Source organism: Odocoileus virginianus, chromosome 24 (genome assembly GCF_023699985.2).
Source record: "Odocoileus virginianus isolate 20LAN1187 ecotype Illinois chromosome 24, Ovbor_1.2, whole genome shotgun sequence".
Taxonomy (NCBI): domain Eukaryota; kingdom Metazoa; phylum Chordata; class Mammalia; order Artiodactyla; family Cervidae; genus Odocoileus; species Odocoileus virginianus.
In genome coordinates this window covers 26456902-26482020 of record NC_069697.1, presented here as the reverse complement: position 1 = coordinate 26482020, position 25119 = coordinate 26456902, and the positions used below count along the sequence as shown (strand labels likewise).

At 41.9% G+C, this 25119-nt stretch overlaps 1 protein-coding gene and 1 non-coding gene across 6 annotated transcripts in view; both read right to left on the bottom strand.

Moving 5' to 3' along the window:
- Positions 1 to 9231, bottom strand: part of LOC110136935 (natural resistance-associated macrophage protein 2) — a 33236-nt gene extending 24005 nt beyond the window's left edge. For 2 of the 5 annotated variants that reach the window (XM_020893011.2, XM_020893013.2), the window contains exon 1: positions 7879 to 7986. The gene's annotated coding sequence lies outside the window, so the exon portion shown is untranslated. Of the gene's footprint in view, positions 1 to 7314; positions 7523 to 7878; positions 7987 to 9207 lie in introns of those variants that run through there. The other 3 variants (XM_020893008.2, XM_020893009.2, XM_020893012.2) reach the window with 3 other exon arrangements.
- Positions 9232 to 25047: 15816 nt separating this feature from the next.
- TRNAE-UUC (transfer RNA glutamic acid (anticodon UUC)) lies at positions 25048 to 25119 on the bottom strand. The gene has a single exon. It is a non-coding gene; the product is annotated as a tRNA-Glu (tRNA).

Sequence of the window (25119 nt, the reverse complement as noted above, 5' to 3'; positions counted from 1 at the left end):
GCCTGGGATTCAGTTCAATCCCTGAATGGGGAACTGAGATCCTGCAAGCCACATAGCACAGCCAAAAAATAAATAAATAAAATGGAAAGGAGTGCCAAAAAGTGTTGAGTGGTTATTTTAAAAGAATATTATTATTAATATTATATTATTATTATTAAGAATAACTCAAGTTTCTAATTGCTGCCCTACTCATGAAGAATCAATAAAATTTGATTACTTTTGTATGATAACTGATACTCGGTTTCAGAAGGCACAGAAGTGTTTAGTACATTTGAGGAAGATTCCTATCCAAAACAGGCCTTTAAACCTTGTATCTTTATAAAGCAAACAGTTGAGATAGTAGTGTGTTTTTTCCCAATATGAAGTGTGAAAAGGTGACAGCTAAATAATTTTAAACAGAAATATCTCAAGATAAAAATTTTAATAATTACTATTAGTATTCTAGGTGATTACTCCCATAATTACTTATAGATCTAGTAAAACACAAGAAATCTGATCTTTTCTGTGAAATCTCTTTCCAAGAAAGAAAATGGATTCTAGATTCCAACCTGTTTGCTGGTTGCTTTTTTTTTTTTTTTTTTTTTTTGCTGCACCATGCAGCTTACGGATCTTAGTTCTGGATCAGGGGTCAAACCAGGCCCCAGCAGTGAAAGCACTGAGTCCTAACCAGTGGACCATCAGGGAATTTCCTATTCCAAATTTCTCATCAAAACAGTCAACAAACTATAAGCGCCATTGCTTGCAGTGTCTGCAGAACATAACAAGGGCAAGGAAGGGAGAGTCAGTATGCTTGGCGTGCTGCACAGAGTTTAGGTCTCCATGGAAATCCAACACCCAGATAGAAAAAGTAAGTTAACAATAAGACCACTTTGCTCTCCAGGACCAAACCACCAGGTCATTTCAGTCATTAAATTACGTTAAGAAAAAGATCAAATGGAGACACAAGCAACAAGAACCAACCCTGCAGGACTCTGATATTCATGATTAACAGTGTGCCTTGACATTCTAGCTCACCCCTAACCACTAAGTGTCACCTTCTCTTAAAGCCAGTAAGCTTCCTCCTATCAAACAACCATCAACAGCAGGGGGAAAAAAGGCACTCACGGGTCAATGTATTGTAACTATTTTACCCCATTCCTTATCAAAAAAGTTGAAAGACTGTTTTACAAGATAAGAATGCTAATTACATTTTCTGTCTAAACATCAAAAGTCTACATATTCTTTGACCCAGCAATTCCATTTCTAAAAATGCATACGAAAGAAATATTTGTACAGGAAGTATCAGTATATGCAAGAATATTTCCCACAGCACTGTAGTGTCAAAAGACTAAAACAACCTAGAACATTCATAGAATGGAATACCATAAATAAGGCAGATCTAAACGGATTGATAGGAAACAATCTCCAAGATACACTGTGAAGTTAAAGATATAATTTATAGAACAGTATGCTATCATTTATGTAACAAAACAGTGAGACTGAGAAAATACACGTACAGAGGAAATTCAAAGGACATGCCAAAAACTAGTAACACCGACTCCAAGAGGAAGGAGTGGAGGAGCACAAATGAGGTCAGGCAAAAGGACCTCTCATGAATATACACTGTATGCAGTTTTGCAATTAAAAAAAAAATCTGGCAAGTAAATGTATAGCTTATTTTTTAAAAACATAATAAGGATCATGCAGATTTACTGTTTCCCAACAAACACCTCAAGGCACCTTCCATTTCTCAATGAACACTTCAGGGATCAATGCTCTCTGACAGAGCTTCTGCAGTGGATAACCAGAGATCTTGGACTTAGTGCACAAACAGCCATGCTGTGAAATTGAGATTTGGAAGTTTCTCCTGAATCCAAAGAAATAAAAAAATCTTCCTCGGCAAATCCTCCTCTTCACTCCCTAATATGGGTTAAATGGCCCTCTTTCATGTTCCCCAAGGCATCTGCTGCTTACTACTATCATATCATGTTATTCTGAAAGCACTTATTCCCTGATACTACTCTTGCAACTTCTCTGCAAGTTTGAAATTACATAAAAATAAAAAGTTATATCCTCCAACACTTACTAGTTCTAATAACTTATGAGAATTTAACTCACAGTAATTCCAGGTGTTCTCTTGGCATTTACAAGAACTCCAGCAGAACAATGTGAATAGCCTAACACTGGTTTAAAAACTGCCGCCAAGTAAGTATGAAACACTGAGTATTAAGTACACACAACTTCAACTTTTCCCCCCATGGCTAAAAAAATGCTTGAATTTAAACTGATATTTTTCTTAGAAAGCTCTCTTATAGAGAGCAAGGGTTGCAAAGGTCTCCCTAAAATTAATTTTAAGTTTTGGAGAGGAATGTTTTTTGAACAGTCCTCTTAATTCTTCTCCCCTTCTTTCCCCCATTATATAAATAAAATCAGAGACAGCATTAAGTAGGAAAAGAAGTTTCATAGAGGCAACCAGAAAAGTGTGCATGGAATCAGCTGATTAGATAAATATGAACAGGAATGTTTAAAGCTGACTGGCAAAGCCACCTCTTCTCCCTCTTGATGTTTCCTCAGCCAATGTTCAGTGTTCAATATGTTGGTGACAAAGTGGAAACTGCCAGAAACAGGCCTTAAAAGTCATACCCAAGTTGTTTATCAGAGAATAAAAAGGAGTTGTGATTTTTAAAAAAATTAAAAAAAGAATTCCACTTGCTTGAAGAAAACATAAAGATCTCTAGATCCTTCGAAAATTCCCTTTTCTCTAAAGGTCTACTTTAAGGCTAACGTACTTGATAATCTTACTAAACCATTATTATTAATCTAGCTTTTATATAAGATGTTCTTCAATGGTGACCCACTCCAGTACTCTTGCCTGGAAAATCCCATGGACGGAGGAGCATGGTAGGTTACAGTCCACGGGGTCGCAAAGAGTCGGACATGACTGAGCGACTTCACTTTCTTTCTTTCATGAAGGTGAGCTCCATCCCCCATTATGACTGAGAGTCAACAAAACTGAAATATTCCGTGGTTCAAACAGAGCTCTCTGCTGTCTGAACCTATATATATATATATATATATTTTTTAAATATCTATTTATTCATTTGGCTGCTTTGGGTCTTAGTTGAGGTGCAAGGGATCTTCAGTTGTGGCATGCGGCATCTAGTTCCCTGACCAGGGATCAAACCCTGCCCCCTGTATTGGGAGCAAAGAGCCTCTGCCACTGGACCACCAAGGAAGCCCCTGAACCTATGGATTTTAATAAGGAATACTACTGGCCATTTTTCAAAATGAGAAATAGTAACTTCCTCTGTTTTTCCACTCTAGGTCAATAAAGCACCCATTTCTCAGTCTTTCCATCAGGATATCCATCTAATTGATTCCAAAAATCTCCCCCCACAGTGGGTGATGGGAGAGAAAACAGCTTAGAAAAGTCATGTCAATTTCTAAATTATAATTAAGGATGTGAAGTTTGGAATTGCTTTTTAAATTTCGATAAAAAATAATCTTATTTTTCTCTCATAAAAATGAACGTGGTATAAAATCGATATATTGAAAAAAAAGACAGGTTGGAAAGAGATTACATCTACTTCCTGACAGAATAACAAAGCAAAAAGCCCCTCTGGTGTTAGCTTAACAAAAAGGCCTTGAAACTCTAATCCTCTCTACCCTAGTGGGTAATATTTCAGTAAGCTGAAAGTCACAAAAGCACACCCAGTTCATAAAGTACAAACAGTGCTGCTACTGTACAAGGTACTTCACTTACATCAGCGCCTCTCTCTTTCTGGCACAAGGTCCACAGACTGTGTTACTTTTTTTTCCCCATGTTACTGACTTCTTATGTCATAGTAATGATCTGAAAATTGGACACATCTCATTTAGTCTATCAGAGTACCACAACTTCAACTCACCAAGTTTGCTGTTGCCACCTGGCTTAAGACTTTGGAAAATTTGTTTTAGGGTTGAAAGTAAATCCTAACATGGAGAACATCTAATGATTAAGAAAGAAGAGAAAGGTTAGGCAGCAAGAAGAGGCCGGGGCGGGGGGTGTAAGATACGGGGAGGAAGAGTACAGTTGATAACAACAGCAGCTGCCTGGGTGTCAAAGACGATAACAGTGGGGAGAAATGTGGCCAGGCTGTCAAGAAGTACTGAGCTTTTAGACAAAAATATCACTCATCAGCCAGAGACTTCAGAAATAGAAGGGCCCAATTAGTATCTGTTAAATAGCGCTCTTCACTTTCTCTGCTCAGCCCTCTGAGACTAAGCCAGCTTCCAAACCTCCTTGCCTGCTCACACGTCAGGGCCACTAATATCTTACTTCCAGAAACTACTAGGGCTTGGTCTTTGCTTCTCCCAGCTCTCACTGTAAGCTTCCCCTGATTTCCTCCCCATCGACCGAAGTTTACAGCAGTATTTCCCTTTGACAGCCCAACCTGGCCTTCTGGACCTGACACAACTATCTCAGAACACAACTCCAAGCACTGTAAAAATTTCAGAGACAGCTTTACCCTGAGGTAAGAAAGTCTATTAAACTAATCTATACCCACTTCTTACCTCAGGGAAAAAAAAAGTTTTTGCCCTTATACTTAAGGTAGCTTTTCTCTGGCAAATGTGAGGAATGATTACCATTAGATTACATTCAACTTATTTATTCCAATAAAAGATACAGGCTCCCTCGATGCAGGCTGACCTTAACAATATTAAGTACATATTTTCCTCAAAGTTTCTTTGCTTAAAGCAAAGAAAAATTATCTGTAAAAACAGACAATGTATATAAGATTCTCCAGGCCTCCTTCTACTCTCTGGAACCTGCTGAAATTTCAATAGTTAACTTGCAGCCTCCTTTCATTACCTAGGAATTTTATAGACACTCTATTATTAGTAATAAATGGAACCAAAGCAAACAAAAATACCCACACAGGATGACCTACTAGCAATAAGAACAAAGACAAGACTGAGAACCCTAATTTCCCAACCTAAGTTTTTCCTGGGAACTGATCCTTACATTAAAAAATGTAAGTTACTCTGATCTTAAATTAAAAGTGGAAGAAGAATTAGACAATAAATATATTTTTATCATTCCTGGCCAACACTTTTATATTCCTTTCTGATATTACAGTTTATAGTTCATATTTATTGTTTTACTATATCCATGATATTCCTGATGATACCTGGAGGGCTCTTCATGTGTCTCCAGGGGCCAAAAAACATTAATTGTTCAATATACGTTTGTCAAATTATCAAAAGACTAAATGGCATTGGATGGCTGAGACAAGAAGGATCTCAGTCTCCTAACTCCTCATACTCTGCACATTCAAATGCTCCCTGTCCTCTTTTCCAAAATATTTATTCCAATCAGACTCACATGATAAAGATGACAACAATATTAAGAAAAAGGCATCCCTCTCTGCCTCAAGCACTCAACTCTTTAAAGATATCACTCCCTGTCCTCCTTATTAAAGCACAATGTTCTCCACTCGCACAAAGCCAACATCAAACTTTCAACACTATACAAATACTAAATTGTCTTAATACAAAGCTAGCATACAGGCCAGCATATTTTATGCAGTAGGCCATGTTCTTTTTTTGTAAATCCAAAGTTTCTCATTTAGCCATTAGTTCCCAATTCTGCTACCTATGTAAACAGCAGTTTTCTTGGAAGGGGAGAAATGCAAGACAGAAATGTCTTCTATTAAAGCCTTCCAGATAGTATCAAGAGAACCTCAAAGAAACTTTTAAACTCACAGAAAGAACCTAAGTCTGTCAGCAGACATTTCTATCTACATACACAATAAGGAGACGGGCTAAAGATGTCTTTGATTTCACAGCACTCACCCAAGCTCTTAGAACTAAAAGTCAATTATTAATAGAAAAGATGCTGCTTTGTAAATACCAGTTGAAACCTCTAACCACGACTTCAAGGAACCAAGGAACTTTCCGGGTGGTCCAGTGGTTAAGAGTTCCCTCTCCAATGTAGGGAATGTGGGTTTGATCCTCAGGTTGGGTAACTAAGATCTCATGTGCAGCAGGGCAACTACTGAGCCCATGCCGGAGAGAACTCAGCGCATCTCAGCTGAGACCTGATGTAGCCAAATAAATAATAAACAAAAGAAATAATTTAAAAAAAAAAAGAACCAAAGCTGCTTAGCTCTGTGGCGTATTCCAAGGGTTCACCGCTGATTTCCTAACAGTAAAGTAAGACTTGCATTAAGCTTCCCCATTCACTAATAAGAAGTGCAGCCAAGCTGCCCAGAAATTCCCCGCCCAAGTCCCATAGCCATCCCGGAAATTTGAGGAACCAAGTGTGCTGCAATCATGGCCTTTTTGGTACTGGGTCCAAAAAAAAAAAAAAAAAAACAGTCTGGAGGCCAAGATTGTAAATGAAATATTACTCAATGAAAAACTAAACAGCCAGAGTTTTCATTTACCCAACACAGCTATCATGGACAGACAGTACTGCATAGCTGGAGTTTCCAACTTTACTTAATGATAAACACCCAGCAGAGAGTCTATAGTCACAAGATGTGAATGGAAAACAGGCCTAAGGGTTCACTGGCAATAGGCTCAGGAGATTCTGAACAAAGAATAAGTGATAAGGTCAGAATTCTTTTAGTGTGAAATCTTTTAGGGAAAAGAAGGCACTAATAGGTAATATTAATAACAAAAGCTCCTACATGCTAGGAACTGTTCTAAGTACTTTATGTGTATTAATTCATTTAATACTCACCACCAACTCTTTAAGATGCTATCAATTTCCATTTTAAGTATGTGGAAACAAAAGAAAAAAGAGCCTAAGAATCCTGCTCAAAGGTTTACAGAGCCAAGAAGTGCTGCAAACTAGTTGGGGTTCAGATTCCACAAGAGTCAAGGGAGAAACACAAAGTCCCCTAATTGCAGCAATATTCATTACAACTACGGCCAGCTGGAAACCAGTCTCCTCTAGCCTCGCATTCCATATAATTTTTGCTTTTGCTTTTTGCTTAAAAGAGGTGTCACATTCCCTTAACTCCATTAACACTTCCTTTGAAAGCAGTGGATGGTATGAGAATATCTTAACTTTACACACAGGAAAACTCAAGTCCAGGTTACTCAACTTCTCCTTCAATGATGCTCTTTGAAATAGTCTGATATGTGAAGAGAATTGGGGGAAACCAACTGAACAAAAAACAAAAACAGAACATCCAAAAGTAAACATAGCTGAAACAGCAGGAACCTATGAAACCGAACAGACGTCGAGCAGCCAGCCACCCTTCTCACACACGGACTGCGACAACGCCCCTACAAAAATTCCTGAGCCTCGAGGCTGCACAACAGCCCTAAAACCGATCTACACACCAGGACTCAGCGGTCTGTCCAGGCCCTTCACACGAAGAGGCGCTTCTTGGATGTCGCCTGTAGTAAAATGAATTCTTTCGCTGAAGTGCGGCGGCGGGAGGCCCAGGGAGCGGACAGGACACCAGGGCTCCGAAGATAAGAAGGAGGCTGAGCGGATCCTGCCCCGCGTCTGTCGGCCTCTCCCGCGGCGTGAAGCGGGGTCAGCAGACCTTCGACCACGGGTCCCCGGAACGCCGCAGGTCCGCCCAGGGATACAGCCATTTTCTCTTTAGGTCTCTTTAGGCCGCGGCGGGGAAGGGGCGAGGCCCCTGCGACCTCCGGCGTTCGCTTCCCGCCCCCCGCTCCCGGCGCCCTCCCCTCGCTCTTTCTTTGAAGAATGCGGCTCCATCTGGAACCCGCGTCCAGGCCCTCCCGGCCCGCGCCGCCCCTCGCAGACCCGCCCGGCGCCCCGCACGCCAAATACTGGCCGCGGCGCCTGCTCCCAGGCTGGCCCTCGAGCCACCCGGAGCCCGGGGAAAGCGGGGCGCCCGCGTGACCCCTGACCTGGCCCGCTCCCCACCTTACCGGCTCCGCAACCACCTGACAATCGATCCCCGCGCCAGCGGCTCCATGTCCCGGGAGCCAGCGCCACGCCAGCCTTCCCCCTACACGCCCCGCGATTGGCCGACAGGATCGCAGCTGCACGTTCCTATTGGCTGGACTCTCCTTGTTCGCCGTAGCGGCCAACGCGCGTGGCAGGCTGACGACGGATCCCGAGTCTCCGCCCACTCCAGGGCTGACTAGGGGCGGGGCCACGGAGGCCTGGGCGGGAGCTGTCTGCGGCTGAGCTAGTGCTGGAACTGGTCCAACCCACACTGTGTTGTGGAGTCTCCCACCCCGCTAGCAACCTGCAGACGAGTAAGTTTCCTGCTGTAGTTCGCCGTGGCCTCACGTTAGGCCCTGGGAGACAAGATCATTTCTTCTGAGACACGGCTCTGTGAGAGTTCCAGCTCCACCCTGCAAAGTATAGCCGCCTCTCGCCCCCAGAGCCACATCATAGTATCTGCGGCCCCACCAAGAGCGCCCCACACCTGGGAGGGACCGCGAAGCATCAGCTAGTGCAGCCAGTTCGGCTGCCTCAGGTGCCCTACTCCCAAGTCTCGCAATGAATTGTTTTCCTCTCTCCTACTCAGCTGCCTTGCTTCTCCCAAACTTTATTTTCCACCTACCCAAAAGCAGTCCCGCTCCATTCCCAGTTTCAGTCGCACACCCCAGAGTCTTTGAAGATGACAACCAGGCTATTGGTGCTTCAGAAAGGAGAAAATAATCTGACTAACCACCCTAATCTTCTACAATGTCGTTTACAGCTACCAGAAACATTCTTCTCTCTCTCCCGGCCCCCACATCACCCCATAACCGCTTTCCTTAAAGGTAACCAAGCTTATCTAACCAAGTCATAGACCTAGAGAGGAAAAGCATAAAACCCTCCAACATCTTTCTTCGTGTAAAAACTGCTAGGAGAAATTTTTATTAGTTGATAAAACAGTCCAAGAGAAGAGGAAAGGAGAGTAAACTGCAGAAAGGAAAATCCAAATAAAGTACAAAGTACAGGCAAATTCAGGAACCCAAAAAACTGGTCTGAGAATCATCAATGATCCAATATAGGCTGGTTTCCATGCAGAATTTCTCCTAGAGAGAAAAGAAAATGCACAAATTAGTTTTGAGAATCTCTCTGCAACACATATTGGGTGTTTCAGAAAGGCTTGATGAAGTTCCTCCAGACCAGAACCTTTCCTTTGGGAACTTCTACTGCAACTAGAAAATAAAATGGCTGAAGGCATCCTTGTCATGTTCCACGTCTGCTCTGGTGGGTAGATTCCCTGGACTGTTATATACTTATTGCTGGCTACTTACTTAGCTCACACTGTGGGGCTGCCTCCTTCTTACTCTGTTTCTTCATTGTGCAGGCTCGGTCTGACTTTCCCAGTGCGGCTCCTGTCTCTTGCCTCTATATATGCAGACAAGTGCGCCTCCCCTTGGTTACACAAGGCCCCTTACCCTGCTCTGGGCAACACGTTGTTAAAGACACCGCAGGGAATTTCAAGAAGCAAACCACACCCTTCAAAACATAATCAGATTTCATCTTTGACCTGCCATGAAAAGGAAAGCATTGTATATCTGCCACTCCTGGATATTAAGGAACGATTAATTGCATTTGAAAACTCTAATTCTAAGATTTCATCTCTGTCTTATTTCGTGGGGGCTCAGGCAAGCCTGTGTGTGCCAGTGGTGGAAAGGGGTGGAGTAAGAGGAACTGCTTTCCTTCCCAGATGCCACCCCCACTTGGCGTGAAGCTGGTTTGGGCACTTGAACCACGGTTGCATGTGCACTAGGACTCTGCACCCCTGAGACGTAAACTGAAACCACGTAACCCCAAGCCTGACAGTCCATGAGTATTTTCCTCATAGGTACGTGCAGTGCCAGTGTAATTATAGGGCGTCTCAGAGTATGGGTGAAAACGCCACCCAGTCCATCCCTTGAGATCTGAAGAACCCGCTGGCATCAACCTGGTCAATCAGTGATAAACAGGTGGACAACAAAGCCACACAAACCGGAGACTCAGTGTCTGATGTCAAAGAAAAACAAAACAAAAACCACCTGAGGCTGCTCTGTGTGTGTGCGTGTGCGTGTGCGTGTGTGTGTGTGTGTGTGTGTGTGTACACATTCAGAAAAAGCCAGGACTCCTCAATCTGGGGGAAAAAAAGGTGGAGGAACTTGCCTCGGGCAAATAGAGATTAATCAGCCAGCCGGAGGCAAAGCTGGAAAGGAGAGGCATTGGAGGGGGGTGAGGAGAATAAGGGGGGTTACTGTTACTGGAAGGAAGAACTGGCTGCCTTCAGGAAGTTTTCTGGCAGTTTTATGGGAAATCTGCTTAGTACCATAAAAAATGCAGTAAGCGTAAAAGATATAAACACCATTGAATGGAAAAGAAAGAAAAGAGCTATCAATTCATATCCATCTTCCAGCAAGAAACTCTAGTTCCTACACAGAATAGCCGTAGCATCACAATATGAAGATCCCTTCATTCCAGGACTAGAAGTCATCTCATTACAATTTGACCTATCTCTTTGTCCTTGTTCTACAGCAGACAAGTTTCCTAAGGCAAAACTACCTTAGATTGGGTTGGGCTCAATTTATCCCCCTTCATGGGAAAATAGAAGAAAAAGAGAAGAAATATGAAATCACCCAAGAAGTAACCTGTTGTAGGAAAAGACCGTGTTTTGGTTTAAGACTTCCAAAATAGGAATGCATTTTACAAGGAGACGCTACCATAGTCCTGTGGCTTTTACTCAGGAACTGCTCCCAATATACACGCTCCAGTCTTGCCTGCTAGGTCCCCAATGCACTTATAGTAACTGACAACAGTATGGAATTCTTATGTCTCAAACAATACATTTGATATGCTATAAACAGGAATTAATCTTCACAATAAATTTGTGAGGCAAGAACTATATCTTTTAGTTTGCATATTAGGAACCTGAGTCTGAGGGAGGTAGAGTAATTTGTTAGTTAAGGAGGTTAACTAATTAAAGTTAATTAAGCAATCAGGAGGTGGCAATAGAAGTAGCGCATTCCAAAACAAAGACCAGAAGCAGAGTTTTAATAAAGGATTTGGACAGTAATTTGAAGTAGAGGATTTATTTGGCAAAAACAGAGCTATGTTCAGCAACATGGAACTGAACATTATTTTTCATACAAAGTTAAAAGCACATTATATTTCCTTCTTGACTACTTGCCAGTTCCCATCTCTTCAAGAGAGATAAGCTTCATCTAAATTATTTCATCTTATTGATGATTGTCATTTATAACTTTATTGCTACTTCTGTCTCCAGTATTCCTTTGGAAAAGGTATATGGATTCACTACATATTCTAATGTATTGTCTACAGATTATAAGATAAAGTCAAGTATGTATTTGCTGATACTTTTTAAGTTAAAGTGTCTTTATACTTAGAAATGTCTCTTAATAGTAGGCTTCCCCAGTGGCTCAGATGGTAAAGAATCTGTCTGCAATATAGGAGACCCATGTTTGATCCCTGGGTGCCAGGAAGATACCCTGGAGAAAGAAGTGGCAACCTACTCCAGTATTCTTGCCTGGAGAATTCCATGGATAGAGGAGTGTGGCAGGCTATAGTCCATGGGGTCGCGAAGAGTTGGACATGACTGAGTGACTGTAACTCACTCAATTTAACTTTAACAGCAAGTTAGTTGGTAGAGCCAGGCTTTGAATAAAAATTTGTTAGATCCAAGAACCAGCATCCCAACTACCATACCGTAATACCTCCATCTTACACACCTAAAACAATTTCCTTCCTTTCAAATCTCAAACTCAAAAATGATATCTTTTTGTAAAATCCTACTCATGTAAATTCTCTAAACATTTCATATTATCATAACAGCCAACTGATTTCTGTGTAGATGTTAATCTGTATCCATATCATGTGTGCTTTTTATTTGAATAGGAGACTTTTCCTTCCATGCTCACCTCCCATTCACTCTCCCACTATTCTTTTTCATGCTTTTGTAGTCCCTGAACAACTGCCTGATATTAACACCTCCCGTGCATATTTGCTCAGTCGCTTAGTTGTGTCCAACTGTTTGGGACCCTATGGACTATAGCCTGCCAAACGTTTCTGTCCATGGAACTTTCCAGGCAAGAATACTGGAGTGGGTTGCCATTTCCTCCTCCCGGTGATCTTTTCAACCCAGGGATCGAACCCACATCTCCTGTGTCTCCTGCATTGACAGGTAGGTTCTTTACCATTGAGCCACCCAGGAAGCCCCCTCCTACGTCCTCCCACACCTCCCTTTTCACTAGAGGACACAGGGAACAAAAAGCACCCATCAAACTGGGATGGCATCTTGAGACAGGAAAGCAAGACAGGCAACTCCATATAATCATGTTTTAGTTTATTATTAATATATGGTACTTACTCACAGGGTGGGATTGGGTAAACAATGATCCAGAAGTCTTTAAAACTACATTGCACACCACAATGTCCATTGGGACAATTTTACTGTTAAACTAGGGTATGGGGGTAGGTGCTCAAAACAGGACCTGTATTCCTAAGGCAAGATTTATGAATGGGTAACTAGTCTCATGGGAATACCTCAGCAAAGGTTGCATTGTTTGAGGATCAACAGAGCATAGGGGCCACCTGATCCTAATGATTATTAAACAGTACCTATTAACTACAAAATACTTGACAACAAAGAAGTGATTTACAGTGCAGTACAGTCCTGGGGGTTGGGTCAGTGAACGACAAAAGGAACTGATGCCATCTTGGGCATGATGGCGTCAGTTATGTTAACAGTCATACACCTTCCTTACCTGGAAAACTCATTACTGCTGTTGTTGTTTTTATTGTTACTATTATTATGTGTATGTTAGGTCACTTCAGTCGTGTCCAACTCTTTGTGACCCTATAGAGTGTAGCTTGCCAGTCTCCTTTGTCCTTGGGATTTTCCAGGCAAGAATATTGGAGTGGATTGCCATGCCCTCCTCCAGGGCATCTTCCTAATCCAGGGATGGAACCGATGTCTCTTTTGTCTCCTGTATTGGCAGGCGGGTTCTTTACCACTAGTGCCTCCTGGGAAGCCCATTACTATTATTCCATTAAGATAGCCCCTTCTGTTGAAGCATTCCCTGGTGCCCTCCCCCAGGCAGCATTAGCCCTATAATCTGTCTGCTACCCAAAAACTTCATTCTACTCTAGCACTAACTCATGCTGAATATATTTATTGAAAATCAACTGTATATCAGGCAGAATGTGGGTGGTACAGATACAGTACAAATAAGATAAGCACAGCTCCTTATGGATCAATGTTTTTGTGCTTTCTTCTCGCACTAAAATGTAAGCTTCTCAATAGGGGCAATTGTTTTATCTTGTACACCTGGTGCTAACAAAGGCCAGATACATAGGAGGTGTTCCATAAATGTATCATCCCATTGTTTTAATATGTTATGGCTGTCAGGCAATGAAGATGAATAATTATACTTTATCTGTTTATATTTTTGTATCTGTTTCCAAAACTGAGTTTTTGTGTGTGTGCTCAGTTGCTAAATCATGTCCAACTCTTTAAGATCCTATAGACTGTAGCCTGCCAGGTTCTTCTGTCTATGGGATATTCCAAGCAAGAATACTAGAGCGGGTTGTCATTTCCTTCTCCAGGAGATCTTCCCAACCCAGGGATCGAAACATTGTCTCCTGCATTGGCTGGCAGATTCTTTACCACTGAGTCACCTGGGAAGAGAGATAAAATGAAGTCTTTATCCTAAAAATATTTCTCCTTGTGATGACACTGGAATGCACAGGAAGTGTCCCCTTTGAGAGTGAAGGATTTAACACTTCTGTTTGGAATGAGAATGCTACTGGAGTCATGTCTTACCCCTTTCTCAGGCAGCCCACATCAAATGACTAATCTATGTGGGAAGGTGAAGATTCACCCCTCTCACCCCAACCAGGGACAGCTCTGATGATCTACTCAGCCTTCATCCTACATCACAGCTCAACTTCTCCTGTGCAGACTGCTTCGTTCCCTACCCTTAGTGTTTATCCCAAGATCACTTCCTATTAACAGACTGCCTCTATCTCGAAGTTGGCTTCCCTTCTTTTTATTTCTTTATTTTCTTCAATTAGTGATAATCATGCCTCAGAGAGACCTCATTGATCACAATACTGCCACTGCAAAAAGCTTGGCTGTGCTTCTTAGGACTTCCTGTATCCAGAAATTAACGTATCTGCAAAAGTGGTCTGTACTCCTTAACACTCATTTTTTCCATCCTTTTGTAATTCCCCCCTAGAAATTACATGCTCATTAGCTAAATGAGATCATTGCCAAGTAGGGTTAGAAACCACTAACCCTACAACTCTCTCCATCTTTGAAATGTGATACCATTCCTCCTAAAACTCTTTCTTTGGCTTTCATCACACTGTGCTGTTTGCGTCGTTCTGTTTGAATTGTCTTTCTCTCCTACCTTCACTGGGACTTTTCTTCCTCCTACTTCTTACATGTAGGCATTCCTTAGGTTCACTCCTTCGTCCTCTTCTAATTCTAAGCAATCTGTCTGGAGTTTGAGTGTAATAATACTGGGGACCCACTCAGCATTAGAGACACTCATGGGACAGTGAGAGTAAGAACGGCCTCTTAAGGGTAAAACAGACCTGGATTCCAGGTCAAGCCAACTGAGAAATCATGGGTAAATCATTAAAACTTTGTTTTGTTTCTTTATCTGAACTGAGTACGAGATCAGCCTCACAAGGATGCTCCCTATATTTTTTGTTCCCCAAATGCACCGATGTTCTCTTTTACCTCCCTGTCTTTTCACATATTTTGCCTATGCTACAGCATTCTGACTCTGCCCATGCTCTGGCTAACTCCTACTCACCATTCATGTCTCACTTTACTTTGTAAAAAAACATTTTTATTTTTCTATTTGTTTTATTTTCAGCTGTGCTGGGTCTTCATGGCTGCACGGCCCTTTCTCTAGCTGTGGAGAGTGGGGGCTACCCTCTAGCTGTGGCGCACAGGCTTCTCATTGTTGTGGCTTCTCTTGTTGCAGAGTACAGTCTCTAGGGTTTGCGGCTCCTGGGGTCCAGAGCTCAATAGTTGTGGCACACGGCCTTAGTTGCTCCATGGCATGTGGGGTCTTCCCGGACCAGGGATCAAACCCGTGCCTCCTGCGTTGGCAGGCAGATTCTTTACCACTGAGCCACGAGGAAAGCCCATTTACTCTTTTTGTGTTTGTTTGCATGGGTCTGCATTTCTGTGTATGGGCTTTCTCTAGCTGCATTGAGCAGAGGCTACTCTTCATTGCAGTGCATGGGTTTCTCATTGTGGTAGCTTCTCTTGTTGTGGAGCACAGACTCCAGGCCCGTGGTCTTCAGTAGTTACATCACATGGGCTCAGTAGTTGCGGCTCTCTGGCTCTAGAGCTCGGTCTCAGTAGTTGTGCTACATGGACTTAGTTGCTCAGCAGCATGTAGAATCTTCCTGGACCAGGGCTCAAACCTGTATCCCCTGCATTGGCAGGTGGATTATTATTCACTGCACCACTAGGGAAGTTCCTGATGTCCACTTTAGATATTCCTTCCTCTAGCGAGGATTTCCCTGGTGGTCCAGTGGCTGGGCCTCTGTGCTCCCAATGCAGGGAACCCAGGTTCCATCTCTGGTCAGGGAACTAGTTTCCACATGCCACAGCTAAAGACCCCACATACTGCAACTAAGACTTGGCACAGCCAAGTAAGTAAATAGATGTTTCTTCCTCCAAAATGCCCTCTGTAATTCCAGTCTCTGAGTGAGGTGTGTCTTCTATGTCAACCTATACTGTATTCTTCCCTTTCCCATAGCATTAGCCCATGGAGTTGCCTTGGCTATTTCTTTATCTATAGTCCTCTTTCAGGGCCAGAACTTTGTCCTGGGCACTCTCATTGCCTTCGGGAAGACTCCAAGGCTGGCAGCATTGCTTCAAAGCCCCAGAGCATTTCACATTCCTGAGGGTGACTCCCAAGGGTTAGTCTCTGTAGCCTCCTCCCCCAAGCTACAGCTGCCTCTCTCTCTTTCCCTGGATATCCAGTTGGAAAGTCAATGTTGCTGCATCCCAAGCTATCCTCCTCTCTCTCCACACCATCTTGTTCCAACAATGTCCCTGTATTTGCAGCTTCTGGAATTTTGACAATGAAAAGCTCTCTTGATTCCTCATCATCTCTCATCACACGATGCTCATGACTACAGCCTATCTGCCCAGGTCAGGTGTTTCTTTCTATTTCAGCTGTCACCTTCCTGCTCAGGCCTTCACTGCTCTGACCTCAACGACCTCATGTCCTCCTGGTCAATCTGATCATTTCTCTTCCCCACTTAGAAACTACCAAAGGCTCCCTACCTCCTACAGAGTAAAGGAGGAGGAAGGGGAAGGGAGCACAGACTGACTGAGTGCCATGTGGAAGACGTTTTGCCCACATTATCAAATTTAAATACAGAACAGACTTTTCATCTGACATTCAAGGTTTCCCATGCCATGGTTCCAGCCTTCTTTCCACCCCATCTCTCACCTCTCCATTGTGCAAACCATTCATTCCAATTGAATATCATATTCTCTCCATCCCAAACACACCCTGAACTTGCCTGACCCTGCACCTTGACTCCTATTGTTACTTCCACCTGTGCTTCTAGTACTGAAATCTTGTCCAATTTTCAAGATATAACTCAAATGCCACCCACCCTTTAAACCCTTTCCTGACTCTCATGGGATGTGAACTTTAGCTTGGATTTGACTTTGAACGTATGTGACCTATAACTGCTTTTCAAACTCAGTCTCCATACATTATTGGATTATGAAATCAATTTAGTGGGTCACAATTAGAATTTGTAAAAAGAAAATGGAATAGGAAATATCAGAGAATGTCACAAGCACTAAAGTAGGTATTATTTTGTGAAGCTTTATTTTAATAATATGTGTGTGTGTACTGGGTTGATGTAAAATATTTTTCTTACTGTAGCAGTCAAAAAAGGTGGAAAAACACCACTGTGATCCATATGCATTATTTCAGCAGCTGATTACAAACTCCTTGATGAGAGAACAGACCTAACAAACTCTACCCTTGCATTCAGTGAGAGTGAACCCTCCACTCTGAGCCCCACTCATTCCAGGGAGCTACCATAGGGATTAAAAGACTCAAGGTGAAGAGCAAGGTCCTTTCTCTAAGAGAGCTTCTCTTCTATTAAGAGAGACAAAAAAGGGGGGATGTTCCCTGGTGGTCCAGTGGTTAGGACTTGGGGCTTTCACTGCCAAAGCTGTGGGTTCAATCCTTGGTTGGGGAGCTAAGATCCCACAAGCCACGCAACGTGGTTAAAAATTTATTTTTTAATTTTTCAAAATAGAGAAACAAAAAAGAAATTCAGAAAGTCTACAGTTACTTAAGTAGCTGAGAAGTCATTGGATTTAGATTGGATTTAGAGCCAAAGACCTACTTAGAGTTCTTGCTCTGACATTTATTAGCTGTTTGTTATTAGGTAAATTGCTTGATTTCTCTGAGCTTCAGTCTAGCCAACCTAAAGAATAACCTATACCCAACCTCACATACTTGTGCTAAAATTAAGTGATACATATATACAAGATTATTTTGTAAGCTATAGAAATGTTCAAAAGTTTTAGGTAAAAACCTGCATGTGCCATTTAGTAAACAAGTGAAAACTGATGTCATATAAATTATACAGCTAAATGGGCATTAGATTTTAGGGGTGGGGGTGCTGCACCTTGAGTTTTGCAGAAATCTCAGTGTCCTGACCAGGGATCGCACCCAGGCCCCAGCAGTGAGCACTGAGTCCTAACCACTGCACCACCAGGAAATTCCCTTGTTTTGGTTTCTGCTTACTCATGATAGAAACCCAATTCAGACCATGCTCAAAGAGAAGTGAATCACACACATAACCCAATGGTACAGTGAGTTTGGACAGGGCTTCATCTGGGGACTCAGATAATATCAACCAAGCCACCATCCGCTAGTCTCTTTCTTTCTAACTCCCTCTCACTCTGGGCTCTACTTCAGTCCCAGCATGGTTTATTCTCAGACAGGTTCTGCCTGCATGGTGGAAGGGCAGCCACCATCTGCTCTGGGCTGATGGAAGCCTCACCACTAGCAGATAGATATCTTTTCCCTTATCGTTCCAGCAAAAATCTCAGGGAGGGCTCTGTCTCACACCTAACTTGGGTTATGAGCCACATCTCAAACAAAAATAGTGGTCAGGGGTACTTAGGATATAAGCTGACCCTTGGAATTAGAGGGTGAATCACCTGTACTAAAAAGAAGTTGGGGAGGAGTCTTCTCAAGAGGTAGGGTCAGAGATTCAGAATGACCAAGTTTCCAAAGCTGAATAGGATTAGTTTAGAAAGACATATCAGTCTCTTCTATTTAATGTCACCAAACAATATTAGAATAAGGACACACAAACGCATGTTTGTTCCATTTCATTTCATTCATATAATACAACATTGAGGATCTCCTCTGTGCCAGATACTGTTCTGGACACTGGAAAATAGCAGTGGTGAAGACATACAGGGACTTCCCTGCTGGTTCAGTGGTTAAGACTTCATCTTCCAATGCAGGCTGTGTGGGTTCAATCCCTGGTTGGAGAGCTAAGATCCCACATGCCGTGTGGCCAAAACAACACAAAACATAAAACAGGAGCAGAAGGAAAAAAGGGCAGCAGAGGATGAAATGGTTAGATAGCATCACCGGACATGAATTTGAGCAAACTCTGGGAGATACTGGAGGACAGAGGAGCCTGGCGTGCTACCAGGCTCGCAAAGAGTGGGACAGGACTATAGCGACTGAACGACAACAACCAGAAAAACAGAAGCCATACTGTAACAAATTCAATAAAGACTTTAAAAATGGTCCACATCAAAAAGAATCGTTAAACAAACAAAAAAGACATTCAAAATTCCTGCTCTCGGGGAACTTACATTCTGGGACATGGGTAAAGCTAGTAAGTCAGTAAGTATATGTCAGGCAATGATAAATTCTATTTCAGAAATAAATTTAAAGAGCACGGTAAGAAGCAGTAAGAGCCAGAGGTGGGAGATAAGGACTATTTTAGAGGGACTGGTTAGGGAAGACCTCACTTTGAAGGATAAACCTGACTAAAGTGAAAAAGTAAGTCACAGGAATAACTATCTGGAGGAGAACTTCCAGGCAGAGGGAAAAAAGAGTGTGGAGACCCTGAGACAGAGTCAATGACTTCCGCCTGAGCAATGCATGTACATTTAGTAACATATATATTTGCACGTATATGTGAACATATTCTTTATTTTCCTACATTAGAACATTTGACAGTGATAGTATGAGAGTGATATTAAACTATGAAATCCTTGGAGTCTTTCTAATATTGATTCAGTTACGTGAGACATTGACGAATCTTGCTGAATGTGCAGAGGTGCCTGCCCTGAGAGTACCTTGAAACAAGGGCTTCCATTTTCCCACAGAAACTGAAGGCAGGAGAACTCAGTGAACGGGGCAGGTGGAGTAATGAGCCATGTGCCACAGTGAGTATCAAGGCCAATGGTACAGATCCCGGGTGGCCCTGCCAAAGCTGGGTGGGGAGTATTTCCCTCCAGGAGTGTCCTTACCTCTGTCCTTTTGCTCTAATTGCTGTGGACGTGCCAGGGAGCACAAAGTGGCTGCTGAGGGTGGTTCCTACTGATGCTGGGTAAAGGTCCCTGATTCAGAATCAAAGACTAACACAAAGTAAAACTTTCTCTGATCTTGAGCCTTGGCAAGGGTTATGTTGCCTAGAAGAGGAGAAGTTTGGGGTGGGGCATGTGTGTGATGGGTAGAAGGGAGTGGAAGAAGTCAGAAGGCAAGAGACCTGCCCTCCCTAATTGTTCGGTAATAGTTTCCCTGAATTTGAACCCCATCACCTACCAGGCTCTGCTCTTCTCCCAGAAAGTCTCTTCCCCTTGAATTGCAGTGACTTCTGACATGCTTGATGTTAATACTTTACTGTTCATTGGTCCACCTCTTCTTTATTGTCATATAGATATGTCCTTTGCTTATCTGCTTATATTAATTTTCATAGAGTGTGAATTCTTAGACTGTGTTCATGAGCAATATGTTCTAAATTTATTTCAGTGTCTACCTTAATTGCTCATAGCAAGGAGGCCCCAATAAAGGATTTTTGATGATTTTGACTGCCAAGATTACACTAGAAATCAAAGGTTACTTCTTGTAATTTTGGGATACTGCTCCTCTCTTACAAGTCTTCTCTCACAACTTGGTTTCAAGCTGGGCTTGCCTGAAACCTTCTAGTTTGATGATAGGAGAACTGGCTCTTCCTTAAATTCACCAAAAACGTCTATGTGACTCTAGATGCTTCACTTTCACAGTCTTCTAATCCAAGACAAAAAAAATTGCACAGGGTTTGAAGGTAGAGGAGAGAGATAAAATAAGAAAGTGGATGTAGAAGGACTTTAGGACATAACTGGAGGAGAATGGACATACATATATATATATATATATGTATAGCTGAGTCCCTTTGTTGCTCACCTAAAACTATCACAACACTGTTAATCGGCTATGTGAAAGTCGTTCAATCCTGTCTGACTCTGCGACCCCATGGACTATACAGTCCATGGCATTCTCCAAGCCAGAATACTGGAGTGGGTAGCCTTTCCCTTCTCCAGGGGATCTTCCCAAACCAGAGACAGTACCCAGGTCTCCCACATTGCAGGGAGATTCTTTACCAGCTGAGCCACAAGGAAAGCCTTAATTGGCTATATCCCAATACAAAACAAAAAGGTTTTTTAAAAAAATCATAGGACATAGGATCCTGTCTCAAGTCTACACATCCTTTCTTTCAGGGCCCTCTGAAACACTTCTTTCTCCCCACAAGCATAATTCTTCTTCCAGGAATCTTGGGTTCCTGGTCCTCGTGTGAAGGATGAAGAAGGTGTCACCCAGCGTAAGTCAGTGTATCATCTTTTGCAGAGATGCCTCTTGATGTCTCCTTTTACCTCAGCTTTGCCACTTCTTTACAGGCTTTCAAAGAGCTAGTTTTCTAAACCTGGATCCTCACTTATGTTCCAATTCTGTTGTTTCTAAGAGAAAGACTCAGAGGGAGGAGGTAAGATGCCTAGAGTGTCAGAGACTTCACACTAGAGAGAAATGTGGTGAAGAATGAAAGGGTGAGCGCTAATATTTGAAGACAGAAAAAACACAGGCAAAATAAACTTTAGGTAAGTGAAAGACCTAAAGTTGTAAGACAAAACCTTTAAAATTATCTGAAAAAAAAAAGAATATCCTCATGATCTAATTTCTTAAATCAAATTATGAAAAATGGGCAATTTTTATAAAATTTATTATAACAAATTTAAAACCTCCTACATAAAAGACATCTTAAGGTTAAAATAGAAGTGACAGGGAAATGGATAGAAGTTATCTGCAACATACATTAGAAAAAGATGGATATATGTAAAGGATTCCTACAAACCAGCAACAACAACAATAATAAAGACAATAAACAACCCAATAGAAAAATGGTCAAAGATATGAATAGATAATTTCCAGAAGAAGAATTCCAAATAACCAATAATATATGGAAAAACCTACTCTACCTCTCTAGTAATTAGGAAAATGCAAAATCAACAATGAGATTCATTGTTGGTTCATTTTAATCTCACATCTATTGGATTCACAATAAACTAAAAGTCTGACCATTTTAAGTGCTGGTGATGATGTGAAGAAACTAGGAGTCTCATATCCTGTAAAACAGACACAATAACTTTGGAGACCAACTTGACAGTACAGATTTACTGAAGTTGAAAATGCACATATCTTTGGAACCAGAAAATCTACTGCCTTACAGCAGTATTTTTCAATCCATTAGTAGGTCATGAATAATGGATTGAAAAATACTGCTGTAAGGCAGATACATTCAGCATTTTACAAAAAAGGAATAGAACAGAAAATAGAGTGCATGTAGCAAAAGTAGGTATCATCTTATTAAACATTTATTTCATACATGAGCAGGGTCTTGATATAAAAGATGTTTCTCACTATGAGTTACAGTTAAATAGAAAAACATTCTGAAAACACTGTTTAAGGGAAACTCTCATTAATAAAAATAAGAAAACATGTTAGAGCCTATTCCCTGTAATGTAGAGTTTGTAATAATGAAACATTGAAAATGAAGTACATGTCTCTCAGCAGCAAAAAAACAAACTGGAGTGTATTCATGTGATGGAACACCACACAGCAGCTACAACTAATGAACCTGGGCTATGTGGGTGAATTTTGAAAACAGAATCGAGGGAGACAAAGCAAAAATGTCACACTAAATGAATTAAATGAATTTTACAAACATTTAAAAATACTACATAGTATATATCCACAAGTGTATATATATATACACATAAACACACACACACTGCAAATAGTATATAGTACATGTATTTTTTTTAAAGCATGAGAAGTAGACTGATATAAAAGGGATACCTAAAGGAAGGAAAAGAAGTGGGACTTGGGAGGAAAAAATAGATATGATACCATTTATTCATTTTGGGCGGTGGATACATTGATGAATATTATAATATGCTTTGTTCTTTTCCTTCAAAAATTTTTAACACGTAAGAAAAAATAAATAGAATTATGAAGTTTTTAATCTTGCTCTGAGTATCATAAAGTTCCATTAACCACTGGTTATTAAAATTCTTTCATCCTGTGATTCTTTTTTCCAGTGCCTGAAGATGAATAATCTGCCCCACATCAGCCTGTCAAACTCAATAAATTAGTATCTAGAGGCGGCAAATCATTGTGCCTATTATCTGTACTAGTGTTGCCAAAATATTGTCTCCCTGTCCACCGATGCCGAATAGAAATACAGAGACAGAGTTTGGAGGTTGGAGACAGCATCCCCTTCTCTAGGTAATAGGGAGAGGTTTTTTATCCTCATGAAGGTCTTGCTTCTTTTTTTTTTTTTTGGCAAAGTTTCAAAATGGCCACAGCTGGCATCTGGCAACTCAGCAGCCAGGGTCTGGTGTCACTAAAGCTACCAGCTCATGATCTTTTTTGAAATGTAGAATGCTACAAGAGAGTATAGGGGAGAGAAGAAAGCCAGGTGCAGAGTACAACTCATATGTAGTCAAGAGAGCAATTAGCTTTGTTTAGCTTTTTGAAGGACAAGTCCAGCTACAAGTGTTTGTTAGTAGTAATAGCTCAAAAATAACCAAGATTGTTTAACTCTTGTAGGCCTCTTGGGCTGGCATTATGGAGTCCCATACCAGAGTCACACAGGGCACAGAAGCAAAGCCCAGTACTAAAGTCCCTGGAACCGACTGAGCCCCAGTGTAACCATTGCCAAAAGCCCCCTTGCTTCTTACAGGTCAGCTTCCTGATCCCAAATTAGGCAAAAATACCCACCCCTGCACTCACCCTATAGCACCCTGACCATCACCTAATGCCACCATTCCAGCAGGAATTTTCTGTCTTGAAACTATAAAAATTGGCTACTAACCCACGAAAAGCGTCGGCTCTCCCTTGAGCTGGCCTGCTGTTCTAACAGTGTCTCCCAGAAATGAACTCTGTTCTCCCTTGGGTCAGCTCTCCCTTGAGCTGACCCACTGTTCTAACAACATGTCATCAGCTCTTCCTGGCCTGTCAGGAGGTCGGCATGCAGTGCTTGCAGCGCCCACATTATCTCTGCTCTTTGTTCTTAATAAACTCAGTCCTTTCTGCAATACTCTATGTCTGGAAATTCTTTTCCAACCCGAGTTTGGACTGCCACAACAGGTGCCAAAGGCCACTCACTCATTTCTGAGTGAGGCCACTCACTTACTCATTTTGCTGTAACACTAGCAAAAGAGATTTTCCTTTCCCTGAAGCTTCGGTCTTTGGTCTTCACATAATCTGTTTCCTCTTCTCAGAAAGTCCTTCCTCCATTGTCTGCCAGTCAATCTCCAATTTATCCCCCACTATGTAGTTCAAATCTTACTCTCTTCATGGTGAGACCAGAGGACAAGACCTATCTTTGACTGTTGATGTCAGACCACACCACAAACATTCCCAGGCCTCTCCTGAGTACTCTCAGAGTCCTCCCTGCCCCCAATCCCCAATGCAGGAAAGTCTGAGTTGGGCACTGTATTGGATCTTTGTGCAACAGGAGTTAAAGCATTTTGGGACATAGAGATTAACAACTGGAATGAAAGGGGTGGGTCAGAGGCTAATGGTATTCACTATATATAGTTTTCAAAACTATTCTATAAATATACATGGTGGTGGTTTAGTTGCTAAGTCATGTCTGATTCTTGCAACTCCATGGACTGTATCCTGCCAGGCTCATCTGTCCATAGGATTTCCCAGGCAGGAATCCTGGAATGGGTTGCCATGTCCTTCTCCAGAGGATCTTCCCAACCCAGGGATTGAACCTGAGTCTCCTGCTTGGCAGGCGAATTCTTTACCAACTGAGCCACCAGGGAAGTCCCATAAATACACATATAAAGTTTAGTAGATGCCCTTCTTTTCTCTCCTTCCCTTCATCAAGCCCTGGGAATGAGCTTCTCCTGGGAAAAAAGATAGTCTTCATGGATGACCTTGTCACCACCAGAATTTAGCAATTTATTACTCCTTCCTTTAACTTTCCTTGTACCTTGACGTTTCTCTGTTACAGCATCTATTACATAAGAACATAATTATTTTTGAATGTCAATCATCTCTACTAATCCTGAGCTTTATTAGAAAAATTTTACTTATTCTTTTTTTTTTTTGGCTGGGTCTTTGTTGCTTTGCATGAATTTTCTCTAGTTTGCAGTGAGTGGGGGTTACTCTCTAGTTACAGTGCATGGGCTTCTCACTGAAGTGGCTTCTCTTATTGGAGAGCATGGGCTCTAGGGCACGTGGACTCAGTAGTTGCAGCTTGCAGGCTTGAGGGCTTAGTTTCCCCATGGCTTGTGGAATCTTCCTGGACCAGGGATTGAACACATGTACTCTACATTGCCAGGCAGATTCTCAACCACTGGGCCACAGGGAAGTCCTGCTGCTTTTTATTTCTTTCTGTTGCTTTCAAAGACTTATTAGCAACAACATCTAAAACTTAAAACTGTGAGGTCCTAACCCCAGAATAATTCATTAAATCTGTGTTAAATTTTTTGGTCTTTTTTTTTTTGGTCACACTGCCCCACTTGCAGCTTTCAGGAATCTCAGTTCCCTGATTAGGGACTGAACCTAGGCCACAGCAGTGAAAGTGCTAAGTCCTAACCACTGGACCACCAGGGA